Source organism: Zonotrichia leucophrys, chromosome 1, assembly GCF_028769735.1.
Source record: "Zonotrichia leucophrys gambelii isolate GWCS_2022_RI chromosome 1, RI_Zleu_2.0, whole genome shotgun sequence".
Classification (NCBI taxonomy): Eukaryota; Metazoa; Chordata; class Aves; order Passeriformes; family Passerellidae; genus Zonotrichia; species Zonotrichia leucophrys.
This window is the reverse complement of record NC_088169.1, coordinates 42,022,636-42,041,974: the sequence shown is the minus strand read 5'-3', so window position 1 is coordinate 42,041,974 and position 19,339 is coordinate 42,022,636. Positions and strand designations below refer to the sequence as shown.

General features: G+C 41.5%; 1 long non-coding RNA gene across 2 annotated transcripts; it reads left to right on the top strand.

The window, feature by feature from the left end:
- The first annotated feature begins 1,123 nt into the window (after nt 1-1,123).
- On the top strand, nt 1,124-7,151 carry LOC135450913 (uncharacterized). 2 transcript variants are annotated; one of them, XR_010441184.1, is made up of 4 exons: nt 1,124-1,221; nt 1,340-1,405; nt 6,297-6,440; nt 7,022-7,151. It is a non-coding gene; the product is annotated as an uncharacterized LOC135450913 (long non-coding RNA). The 2 variants fall into 2 exon arrangements; XR_010441182.1 differs by having other exon boundaries at nt 1,125-1,221; nt 1,327-1,405.
- Nucleotides 7,152-19,339: the final 12,188 nt, after the last annotated feature.

Genomic DNA, 19,339 nt, shown 5'->3' with positions numbered 1-19,339 from the left:
CCCGGTCACAGCGTGGATGCTCCATCGGATCTGCCTCCAGCTCACTGCACGGACACGGAGAACAACCCCCAGCTTGTGCCGTTTCTCAGCGCTCCACTCCCACTCAGAAGGATTTACCTGGAGGCTCGATTTACCACAAAACTCGAAAGCAGCTCTGGGGAAATGTCTGCTCTTCACAGAAGAGAAGAAGGGAAATTTCCCACCGAGGTTTTACATAAGTGTTATTTTTCCCCTTGTGTAATGTATGCAGTTGAACTCGGGGTCTTTTTCCGCTTGAAATAAAAGAGCTTCAAAGGCAGTTTAAATAAATAAGTAAGTTTGATGAAGTGATAGAATATTTCTGGAGGAGAGATCATTGGCAAATTCATTTTAGAATTTTTTTACATACCATGGCATCTTGTTTTTAAAAAGATGATTGAAGTCTTTGAATTTGCCCCTTGGACCCATTTAAATCTGGTTTCTAATCCCTTAGTCTCTGTAATCATATGAAACCTCTATTTTGGTATTATCATTTGAGTCCTAAGTATCTGCCAAGTGCGTACTGTATCATCAAATATTTGTCATACACTTGTGATTAAGATGTAGAGCCCTCAAAAGAGGTTGATAACAGTTTAAGCAACTTTGGAGTAAATGAAGGGATTTAAAGGATTAGAAAAGAGATAACAGATGTTAAATGTGTACAGATTTTTCTGAAACTTTTATTAATTTTTAAATACATGCCACAAATAATGAAATGCAGAAGGTTTTCCTGCATGTTATACTCACAATTTCTACTCTCCTACATGTTAAAACAATTAAAAACCAGGTATCCCTGTCACCATTCATCAGGGTATTTTACCTCAAACTGCCATCATTCAAACACTTGATGAACATGACTGCTGTTCAGTGAGGCAGAAAAGAAGCCCACATGTTCCCAGACCTCACAAGCCAGGCTAGTGAGCCAAAAATTGGCATTTGTGCTCCTTCTCCTTTAAATAAAGGCTCCAGGCACTGACTCACCCCAGCTGTGTTGGCTCTTTGCTGCAGTGGGTGTCTCAGAGGCCATTCCCTGGGGCCAGAGACAAGGGAAGAAGGAGGGTAAATGGGGAGAAATGGCCAGATCTCATCTGGGGTGGCACAAGGGCAAGACCTGGATGTGTTGCTGTACCTGGGGACAGGAGGATTCCCCTGGAGACTGAGGAAGCCATTAAAAACTTGATGGGGTTTCATTCTGTGCCCTTGGTATGGGTTATTCTTTTGTCAAATTAATGGTGGGATGATCTCTAAAAGAGAATTCAAGGCTGGGCTCTTGATTTGTCTCAGAGATCTAGAAAGTTTGTGCAAAAGCTTCTTTCCACAGGTTTTATTTTATCCATGGGAAGAAATGGATTTTCAAACACCAAGAGAGCTTCTCTGAGCCAAGCAGGTAAGTCAGCTCTCCTAATTCAGGCACTCACCGGTTAACAGTTACTATTCTTTTTTATGACATTAGACAAACTCTTACTGCAGGAAGGCCGGGTGAATAATTCTCATCCTAGCATGCCTTGAGTTTGTAAGGGGAAACAGAAATAACTGTGTGCAAGGAGTACCTCACTGTAAATGGTGACCAAGCATGTTTGCACAGAAAAGATGATTTTTCTTGGATGACCAGGACAGGGATCTCAGTGGAGCTGTTGCACTGTTGAGCATGATCCAAGACAAGAACTGAGCAGTTTTGAACTTGGAAATAAAGTTCTTTCCTGGCAGCAGATGGGAAAGTGTAAGACCACACCTGAAGTGGTGTGTTTATACCAGGTGCTGCTTTACAATATGGGCATTGCAGTAGCAGAAAGAGCAATGGAGGTGCTCAGGTGTTTCAGCAGGGAAGGGAGTTTAAGAAAATAGACTCTTTATTTGTTGCAAAAGAAGAGAAAAAGGAACATGAAACGCCTGAGACGCTGAGGAGTGGCGAAAAACTGGATGCCAAGGATGTAAGAATGGAACAAAAAGCTGGAGGAAGAGAAGACAAGGTTTTCACAATGTTTCTGCACACTATCTCCCTGTAGAGGGTAATTAGTATGAGGAGCACAATAACCCACAATCGTCAGGCAGCCCTGGATATGTTTACAACACAATGGTTTGCTGCATTGGCAGGAGAAGCTGCAGTCTCTTGGAAACCCCCTTGTTAAAATTCTCCCACGAAACAGAGGGTTATATGACAGAGATAAAAAAAAAAAACAAACTAAGATATAAAATGTATTTCAATTAGCAAGGGACATAAGAAGCAACCAAAAGAAGTTCTTCAACAAAACAGAAGTAAATGAAAAAAGGGAAGTATAACACTCATTAGTAAAAGGCAAAAGAGAACAAATAAGCAATGAGGGAGATCAGACTCAAGTGTCCAAAATCTCATTTACTGTGGCTTTCCCTCTTCAAATAAAAAGAGGTAATTTGCAGCCAATTATTTATAAAAATCAATTTTTAGGAAGAAACAGGAACTCCACCCAGGATAACAAGACCAGTTTGCATTGCAAACGAATTCTTTTGGGTAAACAGTCAAGCTAAAGGGGACACAGTTCATGCTACAGCACAGAAGGAATGATTTGCAGTCTCCCACAAGGCAATACTGAGCTATGAAAAGGCCAAGCCCTGGCATTTGCTGTTGGATGTTGTGGTGACCCTGAGCTGAGATTTTGGACTCCTAAGTCTCTGAACTGTGGTCTCAGCACAGCACAGGCAGTTAGGCTTGGAAGTGCTGAAGCGCTGTATCACCTTAGCTCACTACCTCTATTTCAGTGCAAAATTAATTTTATAGGTTTATGGGATGGTCATACAAACAAGTTACTGGGGGAGGAGAAGGTGTGAACTTGGTGTAAGTCTGCTGCCCTGCAGTAACAGCCATTGCACCAGTTCTGATCATGGCATACGTGAGGGAGAGTTTCCTCCTCTGTAAGTAAATAAAGGGTAACAGGCAGCCTGGAGAGAGCGTATTCATTGTGGGGAGAGGAGCAATTAAACACAGCAGTAATTAGTTCCCATATCCATATCCTGAGCACGAGGACACAGCAATATTTCTGAAGGACATATACTTCCCATTTGTGTTCAAAAGGCTGTACTTTAGGACATGATCTGGCAAAATAACCATGTGGCTTAATTGGTCTCCCAAAGATCATCTTTCCAAGTGTGCATTCAAGTGGTAACCTGTGAGTTATTCACTGGGGGCATCACACACACGTGTTTCTGGCAGAAGGGGGTAGGGAGGGTGAGACTACACATGAGATGTTTTGGAGAGCCTTGATTAAAATACCAGAATCAACATGAAAAAGATAAAAAAAAGCACTCAGAATGACTTCCATTTCAAGTGTCTTGGAAGTCAAGTCAAGACCAATGGACTTTGGTCTGCATCCCAAGGAAGATGTACACAGTAGTGTGTTGGAGGACTTTTGCTCTGTATGCTTTAGGCATACTAACCTTATTAAACTCATATTTAAACAGCTCTTTCAGACTCTGATATATTTTGTCCCCAAATCACTATGATATTATTTCTGAAAATTAAGTAGAAATCTACTTTAGTTGTGATGCATCCTTGTCAATCTGATGTCAAAATCAACCTCAAGGAGCTTTCCCCAGTGTTAAATAATGGAGCTGTTAAGGTTCTTGTGGAGCACCTCCACAGGAGCAGGGCTTTTTTCCTGCATCCCTTCCAGTCAGAAGCAGGTGGCTAGAGGTGGCAGCATCTTCTACAGGAGGAGGCAAACAGTGCCCAGTAGGGGCTGGAAAGCAGAAGGGTGGTGCTACCCAGGATGTCAGGGTTCAGGCAAATGAGCACGCAGGAGCAAGGGGTGAGCTGAGTGCTGAGGCTTCCCTGGAACAGCTGCTGGAGATCTGGTCAAAGGGATTGGGGAACCTCAGGGCAAGCACCTCTGCCAGTGTAAGCACCTAGCTTGGGGCAGACACTCCAATGTGTGAGGACATAAATCCCATTCCTGCAGGGACCTGTGGTGACCTGTGCCTTGTCACAGCTCATGCCCATGCCAGCACAGCCCCTTCCTGCCTCTCTCACAGTGAACATTTCCCCCTTCTCACCTTTCTGGTGTCAATGGGAGCTTTTCTATTGATTTCAGTGGATGAGGAGACAGGACTTGAAAGAGCAAATCTACCATCAAAGCCCCCACTCTAGCTAGTGTGGAACAATTTGGAAGAGTGCCATTTTCTAGAGCAATGCCCCCCAGGTGAGCTGTGCTCCACAGACTCTCTACAACTCCAAATAAATATTGTCATGCTTCCCTAATATTACACCCTGTACTGATTAGATTGGTTGATTACTGCGCTTTTATTTAGTTATCCCTTTGTAAAGCAATGATGCCCCTATATTTAGCTGGAGGTGGCAACAGCAGCCTTTTGCATAATGTAGAGGAAAAAAAAACTTGCACCAGCCCTTGGTGATCTGCCTGGATAGCTTGTTTTATTGGATTTTGTGATATTGAGATGGTTTGGCAACTGTTGGCCTGTCAGATTGAGAGGTCACTCACCAGCCTCCATCAGAGATTTAAAGGCACTGCAAGGAAACTCCTTGTGTCAATTTGACTCAATTTGCAAACTAATAGAGTTAAGCCCTCCCAATGTGTTTAGGGTCAGCTCAGATCTATTTGGGAAATGTTTGACTATTAGCATTCAAAGCTTCAGATGTGCCATTTTCCCCTTCTGCTCCCCAGCCCTCCCCAGGTTGCTCCCTCCTTTAATTTCCCTGCAGGCTTTAGAAAGGATGCATTAAATTAAAATCACTAGCTGTTTTGTGAGCAGTCTTTTGTGACCAGTAATGAATGTAATGAGTGAAAAAGGAGAGGGAAAACAGGATGATTAAATGATGCTGGGCTGTTTTTCACCCAGCAGTTTGCAATGTGACACAAATGGACAATTGGGGCTTTTCTTTTCCCATTAATTTGTATCTCTGTTTGCACTTGTCACATAAAAAACAGACTATTTACTAAAACATGAGGTAGGTAACAGATGCCACCTCCTTTGGAGCTGAACCTGTTTGACCCTCTGCCTGATAGTACAGTTGTGCAATGTTATTTTGGATTTTCTTGGTGTTGGACACAGCCCCAAGTACTTGAAGGCTAGGTTTTACTGTCATGTGCCTTTAGAAGGATTGGTACTTTGCCTTGTGTGGTGATTGTGTTTTATAAAAGCACAGCAGTTGTTTTGAAACATTTTTCCAATCAGAACTGAGAAGCAGTCAGGTGTCAAATTTTTTTTCAAACTACAGGCAGAAAGAAAAGCATTCCTTCCTAAAACAAATGTAGGGGTTTTTCCATGATCTGTATTAATCAAAAGCTTTAGTAATTAATTAGTTTTCTGAGCCAGCATGTACTCTGCGTGTGTGCGTGTGCGTGTTGATTAAACCAAGCATCTGGATCTGAAATCTTTAGGTATCTATGTTCATTAGACTGTTTCAGGACTATCCTGAAAAACATTTTCTGCCTACTGCAAATATACCAGATTCCTTCTTACTGTTTGCTCATTCCTAGGAATCCCACAAAACAGCCCCCAGCATGGGAACAGCCCAGATGTAGTACCCTAACTAAAGCAGAGCCCATGCAGATCTGTCCACTCAATTTAAAGATGAGGCTGTTTAATCTTGGTAGGATTCACACAAGGTTTTAGAGGAGTGGATCTAGAGTTTTTGGAAAGCACCCTGTGAGACAGTCCAGGCCAAGCTCTGGGAAATGAACATTTGGCTAAATGAAATTGTATAAAACTGAGTATGGGAGCAAGGACATTCTCCATCTGACGTTTCACCAGATGTGTGTTGAAAATGGGTGCACTTGTCACTCCTACGGGCCTCACAGGAGGCTGAATCAAGGTCTGGCTGCAGCAATCCATGGTTAAGGTCAAAATCCATACAGAGTGCTTTTGCAACAATTCTCGCAGGGACAGGGAAGAGTAGCATTTAATTCAGAATTAGCAGAAATGAGCTGAAGCTGGCCAGGGTGTAATATATTTTAAAGATGAACTTGGATTCACAGAGAAATCAGGTATTTTCAACATGATTTTTTTCACAGTTGATGAGCTGTGTGAAATGATAGGTCCTGTAGCTCTGACAGGGCTCCAAGGAAAAGCATCATTGCCAGAGACAAGTGACACATGCAGTCAGCCACAATGCTTCAGCAACAGGCAGCCTTATCCTACTATTAAGTAAACACTTCATCCAATTTCCATTTCAATTTTATCGTTGCTGCCGACACAAGTCATTAAAATGCACAAGCTAGCTTTGCAATTATTCATTCAAATAACACTTTAAATTGTGAGGGGTATTCTTGCTCCTGAACTTGCAGAGCTGCCATCCACACCTCACTGAAACACTCCTGGAAAAATGCACCGATGGGAAAGTGGCCTTTCCATCCTGATTCGCCTCCACTCAAAGATCTGCTTCTGTTCACAGGAGGAAAATGAACTCTCATGCAAATAAGGCAACAACGGTAAATACTTTTTGTTTTGTTTTTATTGAATGAGAAAACAAACTTTAATTTGAATACTAAACCATCCAGAATATCTAGCTGAAAACATGTTTTTATTATTTACATTCCTAGGTTTGGCTTGTTATGCTTCTGGCATATCTATTCATATCTCTTGCAATATTTTTTCATTTCATATATTAATATTTAATATTCTTTATACATTGTTCAACCTTAATGGTTGTCTAATTTCTGTTTTTCATCCACAGAGAAGCTATTAATTTATGAGCATATAGGGCAGTAAGTAATAATTTGCATGAATGCCTTGAGCAGATATGCTTCCATAGGCCTCCCATAGCATAGACTTTGGAAAGGGTGATACCATCTATTGGCCAAGCTTCAATGAACACTCTTTACAAGAAGAAGGAGAAAAAAAAGTTTTTTAATCCATAAAGAAGTCTACTAAGTGAAAAATCAAGAGAGATGACAGGAGCTGGATTGTTCCTAGGGTTTATTTGGCTTTTTTCCCCTTTTATTAATGTGTTAAATATATTCCTGTGGTTTAGAAAGCATCACAGAAACTAAAGTTTTCTGTACATCTTCAGGATTTACAATGAGCATGGAAAAAAGATTCTCAGAGACTGGCTGGCCTGCAGGGACATCCCCACTCCTGGTCTTCCCAGCCGCAGTCTGGGACTTTCTTTCCAGAGGGTCAGTGATAATTTACACCCTGTGGTAAGACTAACTTCTGAGTCCTTCCACAGACAGATGTCAATGTAAAGCACTAATAATGTTTACAATGTATTACTGTCCTCAAAAGACGCAAATGAAGCAAATAATGGAATTTATTTTGCATTCTGCTGAGTATGGGGTGGAGAAAAACATTGTTTGTTGGTTAAGTGCATGTCTACTGTCTTCACATACAGCTCATTAGAGCATGTGAAACTGCATGCTCTGAGTAAATTCATGAATACAAAACACTTCTGATGGAAGACCCTTGTACTGGACAGCAGACTTGGGGAATTTGCAAATTTTTTGCAGGCACACAACTTTGACAGAGTTTTCCATGCAAAAGGGTTGAAACTTCTTGTTTACTCCACCAAGCCCTCATTTAATTTTTTCTGTGAATCCCTGTATTAAAATTTTTAGAATAGAACATTAGAAAAGATTAGAATAAAGAGTTAAATTGTGGTAATATTTTTTAGGTTGTTTAGGGCTTTTTGGTTGATTGGTTGATTTTTTTTTTTTTAATATGACACATGTGTAATACTAGCTCCCTGACTTGATATTGCAGTGTGATCAAAGCATCTTTCAAAAGGATGTGAAACGATCCTCGTGAAAGAGAAAGCCTATGTTCTGACAAGGATTTTATGGAAAGCTGGAGCTTTCCATTTAGTGTAGGTACACCTGAGTAGGGACCTGCAACCACCAAAGACCACCCAAAACCTTGAAAGACTAAGAAATGAAGGAAATTCCTGGTGACTGACAGATACCCTTCTGTGCTTTCTCCCTTAGCATCTATTTAAGCAGAGGAGTTGATCTGTGAATTTCTCCTTCCATTTTAAAACTAGAACAAGAGTCCTATCCACCAGGCAAGAAGTTACTGCAGAATGCCCTGCAAAACATCTCCTTTGCCAACAGACATTCCCAAAGCCGTCATTTAAAGACATTTTCTCCATATTTTACGTGCAGTTCACAAAAATAGAGCAGCAGTGCCTGTGCATGTTATCTTGGCTTGCTTTGCTGCAAGAGTGCATTCAGGCAGAAATATGTGTGACTTTTTCTTCAGTCATCTACTTTTTATGTGTAGTGATAACTCCAGTTAAATTAGACCCAGTGGCCTGAACAGTCTGATCATGCACAGGGGGCAAGAGAGTCAGAGCCTGGCTTTGGGAGCACTCACACACAGCACGGGGGGCACAGCTCTCCTGTCCAAACAAGGTCTGTGGGTGAGGTGCAGATCTGCAGGGAATACTCACAGGGTGACAAAGGTGCTGCCTTTTAGGTACTGTCTGCCTGCCCATCCCAGACAGCTTCTACGTGCTCCTCCTCGTCTCCTCTTGAGACAAAAGTGTGAAGAGAACAAGACTCACGCTTTCTCTCATTCTCCCTTTCCCTCTCTAAAGAGGTGATGTTTGCTAACTTACTTTGATGAAACTTCACCTCATTTTTCTGGCGTTTTTGCCTAGGGAAAGTGTAGAAGACCATAACTAAAGGTCTGATTTAGTTGCTTAAGCACTTGTGCTTGGTCTCTCACCTAAGTTGAGAGAGGATTCACTTTTTTCAAAAGTATGGCACTGCTGATTTGGACATTTTGCTTAACTGGACATCCATTATCTAAATGATACCTAGCTTTTTAAAAAAAAGTAATCCTCCATGTTAAAGATATTTAATTTTTTTTCTTATTGCATGTATTGTAAAAAAGAAGGGGTACATGGTAGAAAGTGCGCCTGAAAAAAATCAAATGAAAATTTATCTTCATAGTCATTTCCTACTCAATTTCCATGGTTGAAGAACTAAAATTCTAATATTAAAGTTCTAAATTAAGCTGTGTATGTGAGTGTACTAATAGTGCTTGGTAACATGTAAAATAATCTGTCATATTGCTTTTCCAACTAATCATTAATGAATTAATGAAAGGGTTTCACTGGTTTTGTACTGTGTAGCATAATAAGATACACAGTATTTAAGGCTTTCAAAGATTTAGGACTCTATTAATGAAAAATAATTATTATCTTACAACACTAATTAAGTATAATTTGCACGCAACTAACATTTTCTAATCCCTAAACATTAGTAATGACAACAGTTCCTCTTGAAGCTGTTAACTGCTCTGCAACACTTTTTAAAGGAAGATGAATGGAAAAATGTTCTGGCAAAGAGGGATGCTGGTAACAGCATGCAGGCAGAGAGCCTCCAGGCAGATTGGGAGAGGCATATAAGCACCTGCAGGTGCCTATCTACAGCTTTATACCCCTCAGTTTCGGATTTAGCAGAAGTGTAAGAAAAGGACACCAGGACTGATTTGCAAGGTGAGAAGTGAAGCTGCCTTTTGTGTGGATCCTGAGGACTTGGCAGAGACTTATCTTTTGCCATAAAGTATTGTCCAAGGACAGGTGCTGGAATAGGATTTACTCACTGAGTTTAACAATCTGCTTGTTGAGCAGTTTGCTTTTGTATAGGTTTTCCCAGGAGCATCCCATCTTGTCCCTGCTGGAGGCTGAGGGCATGTCCCAGGTCATTTATGCTGGTTACCTCGAGAAGCAGCAAATGGTTAAACAGTGGGAAATTGTTGGTGGTGTTCATGGACTAGTGGACACCAGATTGCAAGGAATTGAAGCTGTGCACCCAAGACCCATCTGCTATCTCTTTGGGTAACCTGTTCCAGTGTTTCACCACCCTTACTGTAAAAATCTTCTATCTAATCTAAAACTACTCTCTTCTAGTTTAAAACCATTATCCTTGTCCTGTCACAACAGACACGGCTAGAAAGTTTATCCCCATCTTTCCTACATGTCCTCTTCAGGTGCTGGAAGGCTGCTGCAAGATCTCCCTGGAACCTTATCTTCTCCAGGCTGAACAACCCCGTCTCTTTCAGCCTGTCTTCATAGCAGAGGTCGTTCAGCCCTCTAATGACCTCTGTGATCCCCCTTTTGTCTCTCTCCAACAGATTTCCTGTGCCAAGGAGTATATCACCTATCCCTTTGTTTGACTTTCCCAAAATTTACAAATGCTGCCATAAACAAGGTTGAAGTTATAAATCAGGAATGAAAGAAAATGTGGCAACAAGGGGCAAGAAGATAGAAGGTGTCTCTAGAGCTGGGGAACATCTGGGCTGTGTAAACTGCATCCTGCTCCAGCTGGACTCTGTGCTTGCCATGCAATCTTCTGCAAAATTCTACTCTCTTAGCCTGTGTAGACCAATAGATTTTTAATTGTGTTACCAGGTGCTGAATTTGACTTTGCACTATAAGGCTGTTCTAGTATTTGGGAGATTTGACTGCAATTTTGAAGGCTTTGCTGATTTATAACCATGTGACGTACTGCAAAGAGTATTTGCAGAGGTCAAATTAATAACTGACAGGAAGGCAAGTGGAACAGAGACTGAACAGAATTCGTGATTTTATAATCTTGTGATATGTTAATTTTATGTCTTTTATCTATGTGCATTTTATTAACAGACAATATTATGTTTGCCATGCCACTTCCTCAGTGAGAAGTGCATTTTGAGGAAAGAGGAGTCTATAGGAGGCTTGGAGGATTATTTAATTTCTTATAATTAAGGTCTATTAGAAAATAGCATAAGAATAGATTTCCCCTGAATGTTCAAAGTAGGTTTTGCAGCCTCAGAATGAAGACCGAAATTATCTAATAAGGAAAAAGAATAGGAATAAACAAATTAAGTAGTTTTAAGGACTTAAACAATTCTAGTGCTAAATGATGTTGGACTTAAACATTCAACTGGGGGTTCATGGAGTCCATATGTCAGAGAGGGACAGCAGCTTCTTCAGTCATCAGGTTGCTAAGTTTATAAAGAGGGAAAAATAATGTTGCTGGAGGTGGGGAACCCAATCCATCCCACTCCTACCAGTTTGGTGACAGGGCCAGCAGTAGATGCCCAGAGTCCAGAGAGTGATTGCAGGTCAGCAGGAGAGCACCTGGAGAGGAGGACAAAAGAATTCCAGCTACTCCAACCAGCAAATCAGCTATATCCGGACCCATCTTAAATGTGTCTTTGCACATAGAACAGGGAAAAACAAGAGGAGTTAGAGATGTGCACACACCTGCAGGACTAGGACCTTACTGGCATCACAGAGACGTGGTGGGCAGGCTGTGAGGACTGGAGAACTGGAATGGATGGATGCAGGCTCTTTAGGAAGGACAGGCAGGGGAGCTGAGGAGGTGGTGCTGCCCTCTATATCAGTGACCAGCTGGAGTGCATGGAGCTCCAGCTGGGGATGGGTGAGGAGCCAAGCCAGAGTTTATGGGTCAGGATTAAAGGGAGGGCAGGGAGAGGTGACACTCTAGTGGGTGGTCTGCTGCAGGAAGGGTCAAGGAGGCACTCTACAGACAGATGGGAACGACATTGCATTCACAATCTCTGGTCCTCATGGGGGACTTCAACCACCCTGGCATCTGTTGGAGGGACAGCACAGCACGACAAAAGCAGTCCAGGAGGTTACTGGAATGCATCAAGATTAATTTCCTTCTCCAAGTGACACAGGAGCCAATGAGGAGACGTGCTGTGCTGGACTTTGTTCTCGCTGACGAGATGAGACTGGTGGGGACTGGGCAGCTGAAGGGAAGCCTGGCCTATAGTGACCATGAAGTGGTCACTGCTTGGGGCAGGGAGGAAATCACACAGCAAGCTCACTGCCCTGGACTTTAAGGAGAACAAACTTTGTCCTTTTCAAAGTTGTGCATAGAGAATCATAAGATAAAGCCCTGGAGGGAAGAGCAGCCTAAGAAAGGTGGTTAATATTCAAGGCTTGCCTCTAAGCTCAAGAGCAATGCCTTCCAACAAAAAGGAAGTTGGGCAAAAATGGCAGAGGACCTGCAAGGATAAAAAAGGAATTCCTGGACAATCTCAAACACACACACACAAAAAAAAAGCTTTCAGAGGATGGAAGCAAGGACCAAGGATGTAGATCTGTTGGAGTGAGTCCAGAGCAGGGACAAGAAGATTGTCAGAGGACTGGCTGGGACTTTGAGCAACTTGGTCTAGTGGAAGGTGTCCCTACCCATGGCAGGGAGGTTGGACTAGAAAACCTTTATAGGGCCCTTCCAACACAAATAATTCCATAGTTCCATGACACAGTCTCTCTTCCTCACACTCCTGGGATTATTAGGTGATCCAGCTCCCCTCTTTAGAGCTTGTCAGTGTTGCATCTTAGCCTCATCCCTTACACCCGTCAGGGCCCTCACACAAGGTGCACACAGGAGAGGATATCAGCATGCTGTCCTCCACTCCCTTCCTGCACTGTGCTGACAATCTGGGACCCTTCCAGCACCTTTTGTCATTACTCCAAGGCTGCTGTTCCTTCCTTTCTGCTCTTCTACCTCCTGCCCTCCTTATTGGTCACTAAGTCAATTTGTGTGAATAAACTGATAAAGCAAAAAGTTTCCTTTTATTTTTATGAAAATTTCTTTTTATATATTTTATTCAATCTCTACTTTGATTAATCCCCTTAAAAATTTATCTGTCATTCTGGATAAGGGGAATTACACAAAAGTGAAAAAAAATCTTTAGCACCTAAATCTTTTACATATCTATATATGCTATTGGTCAGACCACAAAGACCTTTTAAAAAACCTTCTGAAATTTCAAAGCATCAAGAATAAAAATGTGATATCCCTGAAGTGCTGTGTATTTAATCTTCTGTCTCCAAAAGGCCTTTAACAAAAATCTCAAGATATAAACCCATAACAAATCTTTTGTGAGTAGATGCAACATAAAGCAATTAAAGGCCTTTACTCCAGAGTGTCCAAGTGGGAAATCTAGATGCAACCAGTGAATACCTGAATGTAGCTTTTACTATACTGCTGCTGTGGGCCCTGTTAAACATTCAGTCATAATATGATAGACAGGAACTTGCTTCTATATTATTGACACTCTTCTGAGAAATTTTGTGTCATAAAAGTGAATAGCAAAATACAAATTTGCTGATATGCATTTTAAAACATAAACTTAATTTTTAAACTTACTCATTAATGTTAACTGACACAGTTGTTTTTATTTTCCACTTTCTCCTTGCATTTTAAAGGGGGCACTGAAGCAAACAAGGGGAAATCACCTCCGCATCTCATCCATAACCCAACCTCTACTTCCACTTGTTCACATCAGCGTGAACCCAGAGGAACTGTGAGACCAGCAGCAGGGCTGGTACCATCTTGCACAGCTGGAAAAGCCAGCACATTCTGCCCAGTCAGAGCCACAGTTTGGCTCCCTAAGATGGAGAGGCTGGATGCAGTGATGGGAGCACACACATCTGTAATGATGAGCAGGATCAATGAGAGCATTAATTCCGTCACTTGTTTAATGCAGTGGTTGTGCTTCTCTAGAGAGTTGAGCTCAAATTCAATTTAGATGGGAAGTCAAAATCATGCTGGCTATTATTTTCCTCCCAAGGAGATATCTATCTACCCCAGCTACCATGACATAATTGGCAACATCTTCTCAGGACAAGTCAAGTCTAAGATTGATAAGAACTGTTGGGCACTGAACCTTGAGCCAGGCTGCTTGCACTGTTCCTTACTCCGACTAGTATTGCTTGTTGATAGGAGCATGACATTTCTATACAATACTCAAAATAATTAATTCATTAAAAACAGATATAATGTCTGCTGGAGAGGTTTAAACCTGCATCCTCACTGACAGTAGAAATAATTTCTGTTGGTTTTAAAAGGGATCTCTAAACCCAATAATTTCTATATTTAAGGCACATATTTTCAATGCAACTTTCTCTGTCTCTGCATTTCACCTGCTGAAACATGTAGGAGCATGCTCCTGACCGGGGCTCACCAGTCACCTGCACGAGGGATTTTAAGATACAATTGAACTTAGAATTGCACACAGTTTGAGCCTACAGCTTGGAATTTGGTGGGCCCTGAGCCAAAGGAAAGGGAAGAAGTGAGGAGGTGTGTGGCTCCTTCTGTGGACAGGACTTCTCCAGGATGTACACCCAGATCCAAACTCAGGACCACCTCCCTTCTTTGAGACCGACTTGCTGTTTCACTCTGGGAATGACTGTGGCACTGACACTCTTAAAAATATCAACCATGATGCTGAAGACCTGTATTGAGATGCTGAACATTTCTGAAGGCAAGAAACCTGTTAAAGATGGGTAATTCTCCTCCTTATACTCAGGCCTTTTCCAGATGCAATTGTAGCTTTGTTTATCACCACTGTACCAACATTCAAGGTCAACCTCTGCACAGACAGAGTTAACCAGGGAGGAAAGCTAATTTACCTCCTTGAGTTTCACACTTTCAGCAATGCCTCTTACAAAACATGTTTTATTCACTCTTCAGATGTGGTGAAACTTTCAGAGGAGCCTTAGCATATGCTGGCAACAAAATTTAGTCTTCAGCTTTCAGCTTCCTCTCCAAATAAAGGACTATGTCATCTCTGGGATCAGGAATATTAAAAAAATGTGAATTTTTAGCTCCAGCTAAAAAGGACATTTCCCACTGCTTCAGTGTACAGAGGTTGTGCTTAGCGATTCAGTAAGACCACCTTGACATTTAAACATATGTCACTCACTTCAGAAATGTTTCTAGTCCTCCACCCTCCTCAACCCCCTGGCCTCTATGAAAAGGAAACTGAGCCTTTTAAGGGCATCTGTCAAATGTCAGGCAAGCATGCATAATCTGCAGTGTGCTCCCAGGGTAACTGCTGAATAGCTGCTGCTAAACCCTTCTGAAATTAACGGAAGACCCAGACCTGTTGAAATGAAGTACAAAACAGAAGGAACGTTTAAAAGTAATTTGTTGGTACAAATGCAGAGACTTCCACTTTGAAACACATGAGTCTGTCACGAGTGGCTTCAGACTACCATGGCACGCATTTGTGACACTGGCTGTCATGATCAATTCCTTGGCAATTGTTGCTAGGAAAAGAAAGTTAAAGAGAATGAAGCTTGCACAAGGTAGCACCAGAAGAGGGGAAAAAAATTGTTTAGTGAAGCCTTTAGGAGGACACAAATTAAGCTTGACTTTTTATGTCCTGTAGCTTATTAATCTTAAACTGTGAAATTCTTGAGAAAATGAGGATAGAGCATGAACACAACAATTGCAAACGTTTGCTCTGTATTGAAATGAAGTGATAATGTGCATCACTGTAGCACACAAATGGCAGAGATGTTGAGAAACTCAGCATTTCCAAGTTAATAAAATAAATGGGCAGAGGAAGTTTTCCTTAGCTCATTATGATTTATAAGGCAAACTAGAAGCCTTCTAATCTATTACCCTTGGTAACAGTTACCTTCACACCCAGAGATGTATTTATATATGCAATATATCCAGTAATATCCAGTCAGAAGCTGAATGATTTATCTTGTGGTCTGCAAATTACATTAACAACATAATTAATAACTTAGATATAAAAACTGTGTATGTCAGAGCAGTATGTCATGTAATCAATGGCAACAAATCATTTTCTCTGGTGTTTAATGACTCTTTCAAGAGGGTGAATCTATAAAAACAGAAAAGTCAATCAATGAGGAGGTTGCATACATTGTCTGTCTTATTTGCAGATTTGAACACTGAAGTTGCCTTTATTGTTTAAATTTTAAATATTGGAAATCAATCTGAGGACATAAATGGAAAGGGAAAAAAAAGTATTAATGGTAAAAAAAAGTTGGTATCTGTAAAATCTAGTCAGATTTGCCAGCTTTCCAAGTATAGCTAAACCCCAATCATATAAAACATTTATTAAACCATTATTGCTTGCACAAAGCACAAACATGGGCAGTACATTGAAAAATTATCTTTTGAAAAGGGAGTTCTCTTTCTCCAAACTATATCCTACAATTTGGATGGGTCCTGCAAAATCAATGATCTTTCCTGACAACCCTAGTTCATTCCCAATGCCTGCTGCTGAAAGTGTTAGTCAAAGCCCATCTCATTCATTTTCAGGAGCAGATTAAGGTAATGCATTTCTACAGGACATGGACTCTCTCTCATTTACTGACTCCGGGTGAGCATTTGCACAACTTGTTTCCATCGGAAGGTGATCTGAATACAGGGAAAAGCTCTTATCTAGCAACTGCTCTAGACTGTCAGGTTCCTCCCTGTTTTTTGGCAACAGACTTTGCACTTGTACTGACTCATTTCAGGTGAACACACTCATTCAGCAGTCAGGGTTGTCATTCAGGAAATGCTTTCATGTTGTTATGACAGATTTTGTATTCATTTTTTCACTCTAAGATGGAAAGAACGACTGTCTTCTGTATAGCTTGGAGGCACTCAGAAGCTTAAAAAATAAAAAAAGATAATTAATAAGGGCATTGTGCCTTTTCTATTCCATCTATCTGGATAAAACAGCTTTTAGTCTAAAGACAGCAGAGCCTGGACTGAAGTACATTTGGGTAGGACTTGGATTTCCAGACTTTAGGTGTCTACAGTGGCCATTTCTGTGCTCATTAACAGTAGCAAAAAAAAGCTGGGTATTTCAACAGAACAACGTCAGAGGTCAACACCAGGATGAAGTAAGCAGTCTCTTCCAATTGACTTGAAAGAGTGGCCACTTTGGGTGGAGAAGTCTACCTTCAGGCTGTTTGTGGGTATTCACCCCAGTGCCCCTTGTTTGCCAGGAGCTTCACAGTCCTGAGTGCCATTGGGGATGTGGCCCACAGCACCAGGAGAAGTGTGGGCAAGGTTATGCTGATCAGAAGGGCAATCTGGCTGCTCTGCTGTGATGCTCAGAGAACAGAGCTCAGCCTCCGCCTACTCCCAGCCCCACCCAGTCCCCTGCCTCCCTGCTCGCTCCTGGCCACGGAGGGCAGTATAGCTTGAGCTGCTACAGAGCAATAATTACTATTTGTGTGCATTCTTTTCATTGCCATATATTTTAGAAGCCACTCTTGATCTTGTTCAAAGCGTGACGCATGGAGGATAACAACTCCTGGGACAAACAAATGGCACTGTTTAGGAGTGTAAGCCTCACTTTCCAGCTGCATTTGTGTTTGTACTTGTACGCTTCCCAAGGCAAAGCTGGAAACCAACTTCAGCTGTACAGCGACAAGGTTGGAGGGAGGGACTGAGGGAGGGAAGGAGAACAATAAGATTTTAGATACCTAGAACAGGGAGCATACGGTTAGATAAGAATAACCCATATACGGCAAAAGCCAGAGACAGCCGAGGATCAGTTACACTCTGAGCCTCTAATGATCTGCTTACATCAAAAGCCCTTTCAAGACACAGAAACATACCTGCCCTGCAAAGGCTCCTGAGCTACAGGATAATGTAATGATCCCTACAATATCCCCTCTCTTTTGTCAGTAGTCTAAGCAAAGAAAAGCGGCCGCTTTGACTCTAGTATTAAGCCTCATCTTAACTATGAGCACTAATGCCACCCTATATGCTAAAATGTGCTGTGTTTGTGTGCAGAATGAGTCTACCTGGGATATTTGGGCATTCCCTGCTCTGTTTTTTTTTTTTTTAATTTTTGATTTATGGTGCTCATTGTGTAGTTGTGTGGGAGCTGGGAAGTAATTCTCAAATCGGTTGAATTCATCTTACTTGTTTCACGAGCAGGTATTTAGATGAGCTTTGTCTCCCTAAACCTCTTAATATAAAGAGTAAACTAGATTGCCTGTGAGTGTATTGACTGTGTTAAGAATGCTGGATTGTATTGCAAAGGAGTTGAGACCTGTAATGTTATCACTCAGCAGGAATGGATCCCATCAGAAGGCACATGGCGTGCCATGACGTAGCCAGCCTTAGACCACAAAAGCAGACTTTTCTCTGTGAATTAGACAAACCACACAAAAGGCAACAATAGCTAGCATAAACACTATTTAATACTATTCACAGGCTATTGAAGAGATGGGCGTTGACTAAGAATTGCAGCAAAGCCAGTACATTGTTGTCAGATGAAAGGATGCCTAATGAACAGGAAGCATCATTTGAGCAGGCTGACAGTAACCATATAACTGCAGGATTGTGGGACTGGCATTTACCCCATGGGTCTTTACAGTCAAAAAAATAAAGAGAAATTAAAGCATAAGGAATCCTTTTTTGTAGGCACTTAAAGCCCATAAAGCCACACAAGAAAGTGTACAATTGTCTTTTCATGATTTGTCTGTGCTTCAGCTAATCATAAAAAAGAACTTTTGGGGTGCAGTAACTATAGGTTCTGTGTAACAAAATAAACCCTCCAGACAATAGAAGATTTGGATATTTGCAAATTGCCCCAATTGAAATGAGAGGTACATTTTTTTCTTCAGCTATTTCAAGCTATAGTCTAGCAATGGCTGCCTTGGTAATATCAAGATGATAAACACTTCTGTACTTGCCCCTACAATCAGGCTAAATAAATGCTTTTGCAGTGGTCCTACTTTATTTGCTTATGTGTTAGGGTGGAAGGAACATAATTAAAAAGGTTCCCTTCTGATACAATTATTCCAACTATGTTCTCCCATCCCTATGATCATACAGAGAAGAAAGCTTCCAATTGTTCTTGCTTTGTGTAGCCAACCTTTTAAATTATGCACTTAAGATGCAAGCAAGATGCTAAAACTCCTTTCTGTTGAGACTTCAGCTGAGACAGAAGGGACTCGGGTTCTTAGAGAACAAAGATGCAAGAGTAGAATTTAGTTAGTGAGAGTTTTTCTGAGTAAGACTGAAAATATTTTAGGTCTGGTATGTTTCAAAATATTCTTCGGGAGACTGAATCTGGAGCAGTGTCCACAGAAAGACCTCCAGGCCACTTGGGCTTGTTATTTGGCAAAAGGGTGTGATGAATAGCATTGTGGCCAGGAAGATATTATTATGCTCTGAAACCAAAGAACAGGCTCTGTGCTGTTTGCCACTGCCTGGGCAGGGACAGTGGAACCAGATAGATCCGTGCATGTCTGTGTATTTATGTGCACTGGAAGATCAGCTCCTGAATTCCCGATTTCTCCGCACCCTGCCCCAGTAATACAGCAAGCAGCACACACACAAAGGGGTGCAGGGAGGATGGATACCATTCTCTTTACTCTCACTTTTGGACACTTCAACCACTGAAAGCCCCAAAACAAAACTTTTTGGCACTGATGCTATGAGTAGGAGGCAAGGCAAGTTTCCAGTAAGTATAACCCATACAATGATTTAACCCCTTTCTCCACTGAATCCTAAAAGCTCATTCACTAGGTGCACTGTAAAATAAAACACTTCCAGAAAAGAAGCAGTAAGCAGGTGTGGAGGGGACTGAAAACCTA